Raw genomic sequence first — 16498 nt, forward strand, 5'->3', positions numbered from 1 at the left:
TGCTCTTCTGACAGAGTTGCTAGTGCCCTGCAGCACTGCCAATGATGGCAGGAGCTGTTGATGCTCTGGCCTACACTCCCGAGACTCCTCACTGACCACAGGGCAAATTCTAGGTCCTGGGTGTGGTATCGGGCCTGATTTATCCTGGACATACTCTGTTCCACAGCGTGAGCACTGCCATTGCATCGTACACATCTACTCTCCACAGTTGCCCCTGCTTCCTGCTCTCATGGCTTTTCCATCTTTCCTACTCTCCTCTAACTGGCAGCTGGATCCCAAGTCTTGCCTCATCGAAGATTGCTTCTCTTCCTTCCTGCCCCATTCCTCACTCCCTATCACCCTGAAAATCCTTCCCCCAGGCTGATGGAGTGTTTCTGGGTGCTGCTCCACACTCTGAAGGGTGTTTCTTGTGGAGAATATGTTTTTTAGTCACTTTGTCTTTTTCACCTTGACTGCTGAAATGCTCAAGGGCCTGTTTCAGTCATGTAACCGCCAGTCTCACCTTCAGGCTATATGCCATTTCTCCAACCTCAGTAATCTTCCCACTACTTTCTTATCTGTCCCTTCTGCCCTTCTGCATTACAATATACATTGCAGGAAACCTTAAGTTCAGGTGGGGGGATGGTGAACATAAAACACAGAATTCAGTCAGCTAAAATAATGAAAGTCCACCAATTTCTATGAATTCAATTACACAACTAATAAGGACAATGAATTTCTCTTGAGAGGCAATGAGACAGCATGCTTTCTTCCCACCCAATGTAAAATGTTGCTGTATTTTAGGGAAATGAAAAATAAATTGCCCTAACTTCTCCCTACCATTTATCTCCTGCTGAGGTTCCTCTTAAACAGCCCAAAAAAATCTATCTGCAAATCCAGGTCAGAAAATTAGGAGTGACAGATTGCAGAGCGCACCAGGCTTTGCAGCTCACAGCAAAAGCAGCGTCATCAAGGCAGGACAACCCAGCTCTGAATGGGCTGCTTCCCCGTACACACAGGGCTGCCGACATCTCATAGATGTGTGCATATGTTTCCATGACCACCAAGCCTAGAAGCTTGCCACAGCACAGACTGCTCTCTAGCTCAGTATGTTAGAAGTTCAATATGAGTCTCATGAGCTACAGGCCAGGTGTGAGGAGTATCTTGCCGCTTCCAAGAGTCTCCAGGAAAGAATCCATCCTGCTACCCTCCAGGATGGATTCTGCCATGCTCCTTGACTCAGTGAACCTTACTCTATTAACACATCTTCTCATGGCTCCTCTCCCTGACAGTGATCTTCTCAGTGTCTTCTTGTAAAGACCCTTGTGACTACACTGCGTCCCAAGATCTACCAGTGTCTGCCTCCCCAGAGTCAAGGTTAGAAATGCAAGCCACCTACATAGCAGTGTATCAAAGCAGATGCTGAGACTCATAACCAAACCTTGGGCAGAGTGCAGGGTATCATATGAAAGAAGGGGGAGTTAGTTTGACCTGGAGAGGACAGGACCTCCACAAGGACCAAATATATCTGGGCACAGGGATCTTTTCTGAGACTGTATTTCCAACCAAGGACCGTGTATGCATATAACCTAGGACCCCAGCTTGGATGTAGCCCATGGTAGCTCAGTACCCAAGTAGGTACCCTAGTAAGGGGAACAGGGACTGTTTCTGAAATGAATTCAATGACTGGCTCTTTGACACCCTCCCCTGAGGGAGGCCACAGAGGTGGACATTGCAGCCAGTCCTGAAGAGTCCTGATAAGCTAGGGTCAGATGGAAGGGGAGGAGAACTCTCTTATCTATGGATTTGGAAAGGGGCACGGAGAAGATGAGGGAGGGAGGGTGGGATTGGGAGAGAATGAGGGATCTGGCTATAGCTGGGATATAAAGTTAATAAACTGTAACTAATATTTAAAAAATAAAAAAAAGAAATGCAAGCCACCATGGGTAGCTTTTTATGGGGGTGTTGGAAATTGAACTCAAGTCCTCACAGACTGAGCTATCTCCCTAACCCCGTTTTCCTATCTTTTTGGTTATATTTTGAGCAATTCCAACAAAACCCAGAAAGCTGATTTGGTTTAAATGATGCCCTCAACATGCCCCAGAAAGGGAAAAAGTCCAGGCCTCCACCCTATAATATTCTCCTTTGCCCTAACTGCTGGCCTTTCTGCAGCTCTTCACATGGCATCAATATTCTAGAGGACAAGGAGGCTGCAGCGCCGTTGATCTGCCTGTCCCCTGCCCCACCCTTTCCCCTGTCCCCCAGAATGGCTCTGTCTGTTTCTGTGAAGCACCTATTTACAAAGCAGGTCACAAACAGACATCTAAAGATAGAAAGTAATTATGGATCAGGCAGGTGTCAGCACGTGTCTTGCACAGGCTGAGTCTCTTCTGCTTCCCTCCTTCCTGTGTCTCTGCCCTCCACACCATGTTTTCAGTTGCACTGTCACGGTTTGAGGAGATTGATGGGCACTTTGAAGATGGTGTGCTGTTGGGCCCAGGATAATGCCCCACCCCTAGTTACTCTGTGAGGGCCTTGGAAAGGTATTCCTTCACTTATTCCTATGCTTCCCACTAAGCTAATGTTCTTATTCCAACTTGTTTCAGTTTCCAGCGGAGGGAAACTGAAGTTAGTGGGCTATGGGACTGGACCTAAAGCACAGGTCCAGGATGTGGTGAGCTGTGTCCATGTCAACAAAGGTTACTATCACTGGGGTAAGTGTCAATACCCAGTGACTGGAAGAACAGTCCAGAAATGTGGGGTCCAGGCCTGCTCTCTCTCAGTCCTGAGGCAGTGTTGGCTCAGAGGTATCCCTGAACTGAGATGAAAAGCCCCCACCTTACCATGCACGTACAGTGTACAGTGTGAAGCCTGCCTATGCAGCTGAGGCTCAACACAGTGCTCATGTCAATGGTGACAAGGACCAGCCAAATGCACATTTTCCTTGTAGGTTTTGCCCAACTAACTGCTAAATCTGAAGTCCACTGTGGCCCTCAGTCCTCACCCCGGCTCTTCCCTTTACAGCTATCTTTATTTTACACCCATGTGCTTAGAATGTGGAGTGTATGCATTTTGCTAGCTAATTGGATTCCCTCTTCCTGCAATATAGTGAAGATAAGGACCCAGTGCTTGAACCAGGGGATCAAATCCAAAAGCAAATGCAGTCACATCCAAACAGTTTCCAGTAAATGGAGAAACCAGGTCTTGGTGGGGTTAAGAGAGGCTGGGAACCCCTCCTAGACAGCACTCCCCACACACCCCAGGAAACGGACTCCTGCAAAAGGTAGCCTATTGATGCAGGTCACTGCTTCACAAAGGGAAATCATAAAATCAGATGTCCCTGTGGACTGGAGAGGTAAGATTCAACACCATGTGAGTCAAATGCAACATGGCCAAGACAACATGGAAACCAAAAATAAGCACCTTGTTTAATCTCTGCTTAATGGAGGAAAAAGTTTTCTGAAGTGTCTACAATTTGACCTCAATTGCTCAGTGTAATGGATTTGTAGAGCAAAGATGTGGGCAAGGAGCACTGTATGGGATGGAGGCAGCCTTGGGTTTAAGTTAGAGAAGTTAAAGTCTGGAAGGAATGGTTAGCCTCAGTCAGTCTTGCATGGTCTCAGGAGTGATTGACACAGTGTTTTCTAATATGAAATAGCACTTGGGTCCTATTATTGTCATTCTATTCCAGCACTGTGTCCCTCACAGACAAAGGCCCAGAAAGTTCTAGGTGGAGCTTTCCTGAGAATTTCCTAGATCATACTATTCCTTCCTTCCTTCCTTTCTTCCTTCCTTCCTTCCTTCCTTCCTTCCTTCCTTCCTTCCTTCCTTCCTTCTGACACTCCAGATACCACTATGGCTAGAGACTAGAGGGAGCAGGGCTCTGCTGCCTGGCTTTGCCATTCTCTGTTTTTGTCTTTGCAAGATTTGCAGTTCTCTCTCTGTCTCTGTCTCTGTCTCTGTCTCTGTCTCTGTCTCTGTGTCTGTCTGTTTGTCTGTCTGTCTGTCTCTGTGTGTGTGTGTGTGTGTGTGTGTGAGAGAGAGAGAGAGAGAGAGAGAGAGAGAGAGAGAACATGTTTGTGTCATGTGTAGAGGGCAGGGGCTGATACTGGGCAGCTTGTTTCTCCATCTTGTTTTCCCAAGACAGGCTCTCTCAGTACACTAAGAGCTCCCCAATTGAGTTAACTCTGGCTGGCCACTGAGCTGCAGGGATCTTCCTTTCTCAGGCTTCCCAGTGCTGGAAGTATGGTCATTTGTTTTTTATGTGGATCCCAGAGGTGGCTGTGACCTCAAGTCCTCACACATATGTGGGAATTACTTCACCATATTCCCAGCCCTGTCCTCATCACTGGGATCCCACAAAAGGGAGAGAATGTGATCCCATTGTCCACACAGATTTCACTACAGGAAGCTTCCTCAGGAAACTTCCATTTCCTGAACAACTGCAGGCCACAAGGATAGAAAGGCAGGGTGGATGCCACGGAGGGCCTCTGAAAGGCTCTACCCTGAAGACTATCAAAGCAGATGCTGAGACTTATGGCCAACTGTTGGGCAGTGTGCATGGAATGTTATGTAAGAAGTGGGAAATAGTAAGATCTGGAGAGGAAAGGAACCTCACAAAGAGAGCAACAGAACCAGAAAATTTGAACACAGGGGTCTTCCCAAAGACTCATACTCCAATCAAGTACCATGCATGGAGATAACCTAGAACCCCTGCACAGATGTAGCCCATGGCAGTTTAGTGTCCAAGTGGGTTACATAGTAATGGGAAGAGGGACTGCCTCTGACATAATCTGATTGGCCTGCTCTTTGATCACCTCCCCCTGAGGGGGGAACAGCCTTACCAGGCCACAGAAGATGACAATGCAGCTACTCCTGATGAGATCTGCTAGACTAAGATCAGAAGGAAGGAGAGGAGGACCTCCCTTATCAGTGGACTTGGGGAGGGGCATGCGTGAAGAAGGGGGTGGGAGGGTGAGATAGGGAGGGGAGGAGGGAGGGGTTTATGGGGGGATACGAAGTGAATTAAGTGTAATTAATTAAAAATAAAGGTTAAGAAAGCAAAAAAAAGAAAGCAAAGATATGATTCTTTGCACTCTATTCCATGTCAAAATGCGTTTTCAAATCCCACTTTAATGCAATAATACAGAATACAGATGTTCCCAACGGAGAAACATCAATTGAAATGTTTAAATTATAAAATATAAATTAGATAGCCCCGAAACAACCAGAAGTATTAGTGCACAGCCTCTTCTATAATGTGACCCCATCTTTTGAACATTACTATACAAAATCATTCACAACTTTAAGTCTCATTAGTATCTGTAGTGGAGCAAAAGAAAAAAACAAATGAAGTCTAGGGGGTTGGAGAAAAGGCTTAGTACTAAGAAAATCTATTGTGCTCTTCTTGGAAATGGCCTGAGTCGTGTTCCCAGCGTGTACATCAGATGCCTCACAACCACCTGTAACTCCAGAGAGTTGGAAACTCTCTTCTAGACTCTTCTATCATCTTCTAGACTCCCTGGGCACCTGCGTTCTCGTGTGCACACACCACCAACCTCTGTCCATACACACATGCGTACATAATTCTGAAAAAAAAAAACCTACTTTTAAAACATGACTTTTATTAAGCGGTTTAAAGATTGTATTTCACGTGGTTGAGCGTCCTGACTTTAAGTTTCCATTCAGTCATTCTGGACCTAGCTTCCCCAGCTGAACTTTAAGACAATGACATTAAAATTTCAGTGTTTGTAGATCAAGATTATTAGAACACAAAAAAGAAACTTGCTCTTTATCCTTTCCCACTGTAAATGATACATAATAAATAATTACCTATTTTTGAACAATATTAAAAATAAAATTTTGATAATGAAAATTAAAAAAAAAAAGAAAGAAAGGCAGAAAAGTAAGTCACAGCCTTTGGAAGAGAATACCTGGCATTTTCTCAGCTGAAATATCGCATTAGACTAGAGAGATCAATGTTCTTTACCCAACTTCTGTATTTCAAAGGTTTGTGTGTTTGGAATCTTCTTGTTTGCTTTTGCTTTTGGCTTCCTGGGTAGAGTCTGAGAGCTACTTAAGGAAGGAATGCCTTGTATTCCACAAAGGACAAAACAGGAACTCAGCCAGCAATGAGTGATGGACTGACTACAGGAACCACAGTGGCATATTTTCTTTCTGTTCTTCATGGTCCAGCTGCCTCCCCTCAGCCTGAGCATTTGAGAGTCTCTGACAACTTTTTAGGCTACGAGGGAGATATCACTACTTTACAGATGTATCTAAATCCACTCAGATCTTCCCCACTGCTTATCCAATGGGCAAGGAGAGTTGGAAACAAAGCCCGAGTTCTAGTTACAGTTGTCAATTTGACACAGTCTAGTCATCTTATGAAGTCTCGCTTAGGGGATTGCCAGACTGACCTGTGGCCATGTATATGAGGAATTGTTTTGGTTATGAATGAGTGTGCCTGGCCCCCTGTGGGTGGCACCATCTCTAGGCAGGTAGGCCTGTGCTGTATAAGAAAGCTAGACAGGAGGTCCACAAGGAGAGCAACAGAACCAAAAAATTTGAACACAGGAAGAGACTCATTACTCCAACCAAGCACCATGCATGGAGATAACCTAGAACCCCTGCACAGATGTAGCCCATGACAGTTCAGTGTCCAAGTGGGTTCTATAGTAATGGGAACAGGGACTGCCTCTGACATGAACTGATTGTCCTGCTCTTTGATCACCTCCCCCTGAGGGGGGAGCAGCCTTACCAGGCCACAGAGGAAGACAATGCAGCCACTCCTGATGAGACCTAACAGACTAGGATCAGAAGGAAGAAAAAGAAACCATCTCCTACCAGTGGACTTGGGGAGGGGCATGTGTAGAGAAGGGGGAGGAAGGAAGGGGTTGGGAGGGGAGGAGGGAGGAGGGAGGGAACTAGAAGGTGAATACAAAGTAAATAAAGTGTAATTAAAAATAAAATAAAATAAAAATTAAAAAAAAAGAAAGAAAGCTAGCCCAGAGAGAGCCAGGGAGCAAGCCAGTCAGCAGTCTCTTTCCATAGTTTCTGCTTCAGTTTCTGCTTGATTTCCTGCCCTGACTTCCCTCAAAGATGGGTTGTGACCAGGAAGCATAAATCAAATAAACCCCTTCCTCCCCTACTTTTAGGTTGTGATATTTGCCACAGAAACAGAACACAAACTAGAAAAGCCTGGTTTCCAGCCCTCAAAGACAAGTCCAGGAGCCAGGCAAGCCACATTCTGCATGGGATCCAGTATCCAATACTGGCAGAAAAACAAGAGCTTCTTGGGCTTCATTGGTGCTTGGCTCCAGCTGCCTTGCTGCTTGGCTCCTATGAGGCTAGAATCCCAGAGGAATGAAGAAAGGCAGGAGAGCCAGGGCCTCAGTCAGCAACTGCAGTGAGTCAGCCAAGGAAATTGATACCAAATCCCAAAAAGGGTGGAAAGGTGTGTGCCATGAGTCACCTGGTACAAGTGTGGTGGCATGAGCAGTGGTCACCCTCCTCTACCATTGGAGGCTACTACCTTAGAGAAAATAAAGCTAAAGGGACTCATGTAGTAACAGAGTTCAATTGCAGCTGGACCACTCTCTTGGCTAGGTGTCTTGGAGAGATATCAAGGATCAGAACACACAGGAAAGCACCACCGGGAGGGAAGGGAGGTTTCTAAAAGGACAAACCTTCCCACGCTGCCAAAAGTCCTTAGAGGAAACATTGTTAAGGCCAACTTGTGCCTCTTCAGAATGGCACCTGGGTTCTTTTCCCATCCTTTCTTGCAGAGTCTCCTCTCATGACAGCCACCATGGTTTATGAACAGGACTTTCCACTCCAGGCCCAGCATGGGTGCTGGACTTGTGAAGATGCGTTTTTAATTTATGCGTTCCTATCATAATTTCCCATCCTTTATTGTTTTACCCTGAAGAACATGAGTGCTGAAAATGCCATCTGAATGCAGCAGGTCCTGACTTTCAGGCTTGGCAAGTGGACAGCCAACTCTCTGGGCATGCTGGCTATTGTGGAAGCCATCATCATCGGCGCCAGCACTGGCCCAGAGAGTATGGAGGTGGGAGCTGGAAGGAATTCAGTGAAGAGGAAAGCAGTGGCCATTGTTGAAGCTGAAACCACCTCCACTTTGAAACTCAGTAACATGACTGTAAAATGCTTTCAACTTGCACTGTGGGTGAGAACAACATGCCCCCACAAGGCCACACAGTTAATTCGGTCTCATCTCAACTTCACCTGCATGTTGGGCCACTGGGGACTCAAGCAGGGATCATAGTGCACAAGTCTGTCCTTCCTCAAATTCAGGACACACACACACACACACACACACACACACACACACACACACACACACCAGTGCCACATTAGTGGACCCCAGGATGTGTAAAACAAGCACAAATTCCTCTGCTCACTACAGTCTTCAGTTAGAACCCCTGCCCCATTAATCTACTAAATACGGGTGCTAGGATGCTGTGACCAGGGTCCATTGGATGTTAGGCTGGGGGAAAGGACAAAGAGCATGGAAAGTGTTTCTGGCAGAAATAACTTACTTAGGGACAGTGCCACACTCTTGGGAGGCAGGTTGGAAGAAAGGCAAGGAGTCCATGATGGTGTAAACTGCAGGTATGAAGGGTTCAGATTGCAGAGGAAGAGAAACAAACCCCTGAGCCTAGAACAAGAGTAAAGTGGTTGTTTGAATAGTGGGATTTCAATGCAGGCAGACTTACGAAGTTCAGGAGGGAGAATGAAAAGCCATTGCAAAGGGAAGTTGGGCCAGAAGAAAGAGGGCTTTCAGGGCATAGGGAGCTTGAACTTCCCTGTAAAGACAATTAAACAGCACCAAAGAGCTTAGTGTGGAGATGGTTAGAAATCCAGGAAAGCTAGTCTAAAGCAGGGTAAGGAGAGATGACATAGGGTCAAGACTGAAGACTTGGATATGCATCGAGTGATGCTTCCAATAGGGCTGTCTTACAGAAACACCACAGCTTCCAGCCAGGGCAGTGAGGCTGGGTGTACTGGATGGTTTTGTGTATTAATTTGACACAAGCTAGAGCCATCAGTGAGGAAGGAACCTCAGTTGAAGAAATGCCTCCATGAGATCCAGCTGTAAGGCATTTTCTCAATTAGTGATGAATGGAGGAGGGCCCAGACCATTGTGCATGGTGCCATCTCTGGGCTGGCAGTCCTGAGATCTATCAAAAAGCAGGCTAAGCAAGCCATGTAAAGCAAGTCAGTAAGCAGCACCCCTCCATGGCCTCTGTAGCAGCTCCTGCCTCCAGTATCCTGCCCTGCTTGAGTTCCAGTCCTGATTTCCTTTGGTGATGAATAGCAATGTGGAAGTGTAAGCTGAATAAACTCTTTCCTCCCTAAGTTACTTTTTGGTCATGGTTTTTCATTGCAGCAATAGAAACCCTCACTAAGACAGATCCCCATCGAGTGGCACTGATGCAGGGAAGTGGTCATACCTACATGCTATATCTCAAGTATGGGAATGGGAGAAGCACTACCATAAGTGATAGTTAATACAGATCCAGTTCTCACTGTGCTTCAAGGCTTAATGAAGGTGAGTAGCATGTATGTCACCATTTTCTCATGGCCCTGGTGAGATAGGCTTTGCTGTCCCATCTTGAGGATAAAGGTGCTAAACACAGATGCAATGGGACCTGCCAGTAAAGGGCTAGCTTACAGATGGACCCTGGATGTCTTGTCCCTTGGTTCATAACCTTATGCTATGACCTCCAGCCAGGGTGGCTTTTGATCAATAGCATGTACCATGGGTGATGTAATGTTACTTCCAAAGAAGAGGGGTGAAATGTCTGGCTTCTCTCATCTTTCCTTCTCTCAAAGGCTATCTCTTGAACAAGCTGTTGGAAGAAGCTGCTACCAGGTTGTGAGGATTCTGATACAGGCTATGGGAGGATCCACGCAGCAAAGAACAGAGAGATGTGGGTGACACAGCCATGTTGAGTCTGCTCAGAGTCCCACTAAGTCTCCTGAGACTCTGGGACAGAAGAGGTCCCAGTTCCCAATCCCCAGAGCATGGATCATAAATGATTGTACCATTTACTTCTGAGTTCTGAAATTATTCTTCAGTGTGAGTAACCCACACACCAGGCATTAATTCCAGTGAGAGGAGAGGGCCATCAGAGGCACTCTCTTGAGTCCTCAAGTGAGTGGTGTTTGTTGAAGACAGGCATTTAGGGGCAGGGGTAGCAACAGAAGGCTGGGCTTTACGGTTAGGATGGAAGGGAACTTCCTACCCATATGGTTAGGTCTTGGCAGTGTCGGGTGAATTGGGGTCACAGATGGCAAACAGGAAACAGTATAGAGCAAACTGCACAGGCTGTGCCAGTGCATCTATCTGATCAGTCCAGACTGGGCCAATCTGGTCTCACATTAAGACAGGAATCCTCGGATAACATGAGGAAACTCTTTTGGCACAGCAGCCATTTTCACAACTCCAGGAGACTGTCACTTTGAACATAGAGCTTTAGGGTCTAATGTAGTTAAATGCATTTGGAAAAAAGCCAGTAGCTGTTATTTTTAAAACCGCAGGGAGTTGCTGAGATCCTTTAAAACACAAACAGGAGGGTTATTTTCAGCCTTCCATGCTTGAGAGCCGTTGATGAGGATGTCAGCAAGAGACCCCAGGTCTCTGAGAATTAACTCAGCCAGAGAGAAGGCGAGTTGCCTGCCTCTCAGACCGAGGAGGAGCTTCTTTGAATCCTCTACCCTGAGACACTTCTGGCACCTTCCTCCAGAAAGGACAGGTGGCCGTCCTCTATCTGCAGACATTCCAACACTTCCTAGAGGCCAGGCCGTAGACTGAGTCAGGGCTAGCAACCACTGTGATCATCTGTCTTAGCTACAGGCTGCTTTTGTTGCCACGCTGGTGTCCCTCCAAAACTCAAACACTAGAACCGAATGCCAACTTGGCAACATTGAGAAGGGAGGCACTTAGGAAGTGACCGGGATATGTCCTTATCTAGAAGCTAAAACAGGTTAGCTTGTCCTTTTCCATGAAGACTTTTAGAAAGAGCATGTGTACCTCCATTGTTTATCATCAGCCTGGGGCATTTTTGGTTGAGTAACTGGAAAGGTGGTCCACAAAGCCTGTAGGGACTGGCCAGTCAATGAAGTAATGAATACTGAACTGGGACGAGTTACCTGTGTAGAGCTTATCCACTGCTGGTGCAGCTGGAAGTGGCTGGAGGCCTCTTCCACCCACACTGGTGAGTTATGCTAGTTGTGTGTCACGACTGGCTGGCTGGAATGACACCAGAGACATGTAGGGAAACCCAGCCCATATGGAGGCCAATGCACAGTGTGAAGGAAGGCCGTGTGTGGTTGCACAGGCAGAATAGAAAGCTGTGAATTTCATGTCTTCTTGGTGGCAATGACATCCCAGTGGTTGCTAGTAAACAGGGCGTGGGAAGCTGTACTGTGGTACCCCACTTCTTCCCATGGAGTGTATCAGAGGTGCTGAGTTGAAGTTCTGTATTTTATCAGCTGCTACCTAGCCATGCAGATGCTACTGTATACACACCAGAGGCTGCCAAGAACCAGAGTTCCCTATTCCATCCCAGCAATCATGAAGGGTCTTTCTTAACAGCTTCTGTGTCAACAAACAGTGGGAACCCAGGGCCCTTTGTCCCTTCAGAAAACAAACTAGGCAGGACCAATGCCTCCTTCTCCGAAATGAAATATAATCAGGAGCTAAAAGAGATCCTGTCTCCTCACATGCAATACCCCAAATGTCCACACTATAGTTGAAATTACTCATTCGACAACGATCAGGGAAATCTCAAACAAGCAGCAACTGTTTGGTAAAGATGAACTCCAAAGTCAATTACATAATAATCAGCCAGGCAGGAATTTAAGAGATAAGTAGGTAGGGGCCCACAACCACAAAGGATTTGTGAAATAAGGCGAAGATGTGCAGTTGACCAGAGAAGCTGTGGAGTTCCTGGGGACTCTGCATATTGGGATGTGAAGTGACTTGCTGCACAGCCAACGCAGAAGGGCCTGAAGACAAGGATGCTCAGGATTCCTCCAAGTGTAGAGACCTATTGACACAGGGGGCATTTGCTCTCCCTGCTGCCATTTTACTCCACATCCATGCATCCGCCCTTTCTCATATTCTTCCCGAGCAGACTTTTCACCACCTGCAAACCCACAGCTGTCTTCCACACAGAGCTCCACACTTCTCAGCTCTATTGCCCTCTTTGCAGTCTTGGTGACGTCCTTCTAAGAGGTGACAAACTCACTCTTTTTATTTATTTATTTTTTTGATCTAATAAAAGCTTTTCCTTCAATCTCAGGGCTATCAATCCTGGGATTCACTTCATAACCCATCTGCCACGAGGGAACAAGCTCCTCTCCTTGAGATCATTTTGTCTGGAGCACCACACCCCATTTGCTCTCAGGCCTCAGCAGCTCCTCCTGAGCCCCTTCAGTCTGCTGACTTCCAGCACTGCAGACCCAGGGCTCTGTTCTCAGACAGCCATCCTCACAGCATAGCATCAGACCATCTAAGAACTGTCCCCCAGGCTTTTCCTCCTGCTAAGCTTGCCCCCCTCAGAGGTATAGCTTAAACGCCATACTCCTCCTACGACCAATCTTCGCAGCTCGGGAAGACATTACTTTTCAGTGGCTTTGGACCAGACTCTTTGCCTCATCCAGCTCATTTCTTCCATCTCACCAGCAGTCCTAAGTGCTGTCCTTTCAAAATTCACCTGAAATCTGGCCACTGCTGCTGTCCTTCATTGTGCTGGCTTTCTCTTCCTTTCTATGGTGTTTAGGAAATTTAGCCTATTTTGTGAATAGTCACTACCTGCTTTATTGCCTGATAATTAGCAGAGCAGGGTAATACACACTGGATCATTTTATTCTTTGGTTCAACTTTTTTGCTCATTCTGTTCATGGTCCCATTAAACTCTGTCCGTTCTAGCTAGCTCTCTAGCTTCATTTCCTCTATTGTCTCTTTTTCACTCTTCTACTTCTTAACACTAGCAGCCCTGCCATCCTCCTAGCACGAGGAATGCTCCCACCTCAGGTCCTTTATGCACACTGGTCTCTCAATGAAAACCCCTTGTTTACTCCTATTGGCCTGCACTATTTTATTCTTCAGCCAGCCCAGGTGGAGTGGGGCTTCTCCTGTTGCCACAGCTCCACCACCACCTGATCTTCCATTCTGTGGGTGGTGGCCTGCCTCCAATGGAATGTAAGCCTTTCCAGAATCGACTCCCTCTGGCTTACTGTCTGCTTTCTCTGTAGTTAGCAGCATGTAGTCATTCTTAGGAAATACAAATGTGTTTGATGAATGTGGTAAAGTACCAGGCTAGCATTTAGGTATCAAAAGTGCAATCAGGGTGACAGGACAGAGTTGAGCTGGAAGGCTCACAGCCACGGAGCTTCAGTTGAGTCAGTGAGTGAGAAAGGGATTCAGAGACTTTCATTCCTCATAGTCTGCTCAGAGTATAAGGTTTCTACTTGTCTAAATGGGCTAAAGGATATGCTGAACTGTATGGCTTTCCCAAGCTTGTCCACAGACCGCTGCTCTCATGCTCTTTCACAAGCAGCCTTCTGGCTGTAGGGTACTGCTATGTGTTCTCTAGCACAGGTCTTGGAAAATGGAAAAATGTACATTTGATACACATAAAGGTCAGAACTTCAGGAGTAGACAACTGTGATTTTGGACTACATAGTAAAAGGATAATAAAATGTGAAACTATTCAAAGTTATTCTGTGTTTATGCAATGTCCCAAACTCAGGACACCTCTACGAAACATGTGTGGGAAGAAAGCAACATCTTGCAAACACGTGAGATTGCTCTGGAAACTCCAAGATCAGGAAGCCTACTGGGTAAGCTTCCAGCATAAAACACACACTCTCAGGTATATGGAATTAAAATCACAGTGCACTAGCAACGAGGGGAAGGATTAACACTACACAGAGACCATGACCTTTGTTCCATTTCAAATCACAGGTGGCACAGAAGTCGCTGCTGTGTTTCATGTGCCCCTCCTACAGAAGGCTTTACTCTTGCCTAACACTCAAATTTACTATTCCATAACTGCGATGGACAAATCATTCTCACATCTGCTATCTGTGTAGATTCTTGATGTCTTGTACCGAGCCACAGTTGTAAAAGGCTATTAAGTACACAAACTTTATATAGCTGTGCAGAAATAACTAGATTTTTGGTCTTCATCTATATGAAAATAGAAGAGGTTTTGATGGGGAGCCTTTATTAGCTACAATACAAATCATTCTTTTCGTTTCGGAGACAACAAAATAGAACTTTAAGAAGAAGAAAGGACTTCTAAATTAAAAAAGGCACACTGTTTCATAAAAACATTCCAAAAACACAAATTTGGAACAAAACAACAATAATCAATTGATGACTGTCAAGTTTCCGAGTGAGATCATTCATTGTGTAGGCACGATGGTGAGGTGTCTGTCTCTAAGCAGCCATAACAGAAGCAGTTCCTGAAAAAGAGAAAGATGAAATTCACTTGTACACATCAACAAAGCATTAATGATAACACCTGTGCCAAATGGTGAAGTTCAGGCCAAAGAGCATGCAGGAAGGGATGCACACACAGGACATATATAGGAGAGGCAGTGTGATGAAGAATGGCTAAGTCAAGGCAGAAAACATTTGCAGTAAAGAGCATGGAGGGACAAGCAGCATGGTGCCCGCTGAGCTCAGCGCACTATGGTGTTTGGGGCTGAATTCAGAATGGCAATGCTGGTGTTACACCAACTGTTGGAATAAACAGTTCCGCCTCAGCACCGTCCTTTCATCTTTGTCAAACAAGAGACTGCACTGCGGGGAATTTAAATAACCCCTCTATTAACGAATACCAGACTACTTATTGCCATTGAAAAGCTGCTAGTCCAAAAGCCACACACGAGGACCATCCCCAGTGCACCAGCACCAGTGTGAGGGTCCCTGCAACGTTCTCTAACTGCACACTCCTGCGCTAGGTGACAAAGTAGCATGCTCCTCGCTTGCTGAGGCCTAGAACTTTCCTGTCTTCCCAGGGCATCTTGCTCCATGTGTCTCCTGGCAGCCCTAGGTACCAGCAATGGCGAATAACTCCCCAAACACACAAGCTGAGTTAGCCCATGCAGCCATCACCTACACCACCTCACACCTACAGCAGCCTGTCAGCTCTAGTGTTTTCCTCCTCCCCACCTACTCGCATGACTGTGACTTCCACAACCCCATTTCAGCCTCAACTCCCACCCCTTCCACAGACCTACCTAGGACATCGCTTTCACTCAGCATCATCTCTACCATTACCGAGTCTTACTATTCCCCAAACATATGTTGGGGCTGCTTGCATACTGTGTAAGGAAGAATCAGATGCAAACTGCTTTTCTAAGGACTAATACATAGAGTTCAAAGACTTTTAATATGGCAGGTCTCTTGACCTGTAACCAAAGATAATTTCTCAAATAACCTTTAAATGCTTCAAGTTTATAACATGCCAAGTACTAACTAATGCCTGCCTGGGAGCTTACTGAGGGGTGAAAGACAACCCCATGTAACAAAGCCAGGAGCTCAAAATCCAGGACCCTGGATTGAGTGTTGTCAGCTGGGAATCTCTAGCAGAAATGGCAGGCTCTCTTGGCTGCAGATGAGAGGCAGGGCTCTGGCAAGCTGGTGGATCCAGAGAAGCAGAGGAAAAGGGAAGATGGGCAAGGGACACTGTGAAGCCCATTTCCTCCAAGAAGTCCAGGGCTCCAGAACATTTACCAGTGCTTGTTTCAAAGCTCGCCATTCAACAGGCTGGCCCTTAAAAGGCACCTGTGAAAGTAAGCAGGCTCCGGGAAGAAGAGAATGCACACATCTGATGCATGAGGATTTCACTCCTCCTGTATACACTCAATGCTGTCTATAGTGAACTTAATATCCCTGCCTGATGCCCTGTACACAGCAGTGTGTGTGCAAGTGTATATGCACACTCAAACACACCATTTCACAACCTGCTTATAAAGCTGTAAGAGAAGACCAAAGAAATCCTGGTCCTTTTTTTTTTTCTGGTAAGACACGAAGCCACTTCATTCCCTCAACCCACCGTGTACAATCTGCATCATGGATATTTACATTTTGATGGTGAAAAGAAGGGGAAACATCCAATCACAGAACATTTGTGTCAGAATTCATGATGTTCCAAGGGTTTCTGAGTGGTGACTGGGTACAGAGATACTCGCCAGGGAGGAAGGCTTCCTGGGTGTGGCGTGCTGCAGGCCTTACTGAGATCAATGGGCAACTGCTAGGTTGTGAGCTGGGCCGATGCGGTAAGAGAATTTGTATCTGGCAGAGACTGGCACTGACAGAAAAGTGTCACAAGGCGTGAGGGGTCTACAGAGTAGCAAGGCTTCAGTGTAGTAGGCAGGCGAGGAGTGAGCCCTCCTGCAGGCTGAGGAAGAGGCAGCAGCAAGACCATGCAGGGCTCCACTCAAAGCTGAGGACTCACAGGAAGAACTGAAAATA

General features: G+C 46.3%; 1 protein-coding gene across 3 annotated transcripts in view; it reads right to left on the reverse strand.

Moving 5' to 3' along the window:
* Positions 1-14223: 14223 nt before the first annotated feature.
* The window catches only part of Khdrbs3 (KH RNA binding domain containing, signal transduction associated 3), a 168395-nt gene continuing 166120 nt past the window's right edge, over positions 14224-16498 (reverse strand). For all 3 annotated transcript variants that reach the window (XR_009593689.1, XR_009593690.1, XR_009593691.1), the window contains one exon: positions 14224-14481. The gene's annotated coding sequence lies outside the window, so the exon portion shown is untranslated. The remainder of the gene's footprint in view (positions 14482-16498) is intronic.

The sequence above is a fragment of the Meriones unguiculatus genome, chromosome 8 (genome assembly GCF_030254825.1).
Source record: "Meriones unguiculatus strain TT.TT164.6M chromosome 8, Bangor_MerUng_6.1, whole genome shotgun sequence".
In the NCBI taxonomy this organism is placed as follows: domain Eukaryota; kingdom Metazoa; phylum Chordata; class Mammalia; order Rodentia; family Muridae; genus Meriones; species Meriones unguiculatus.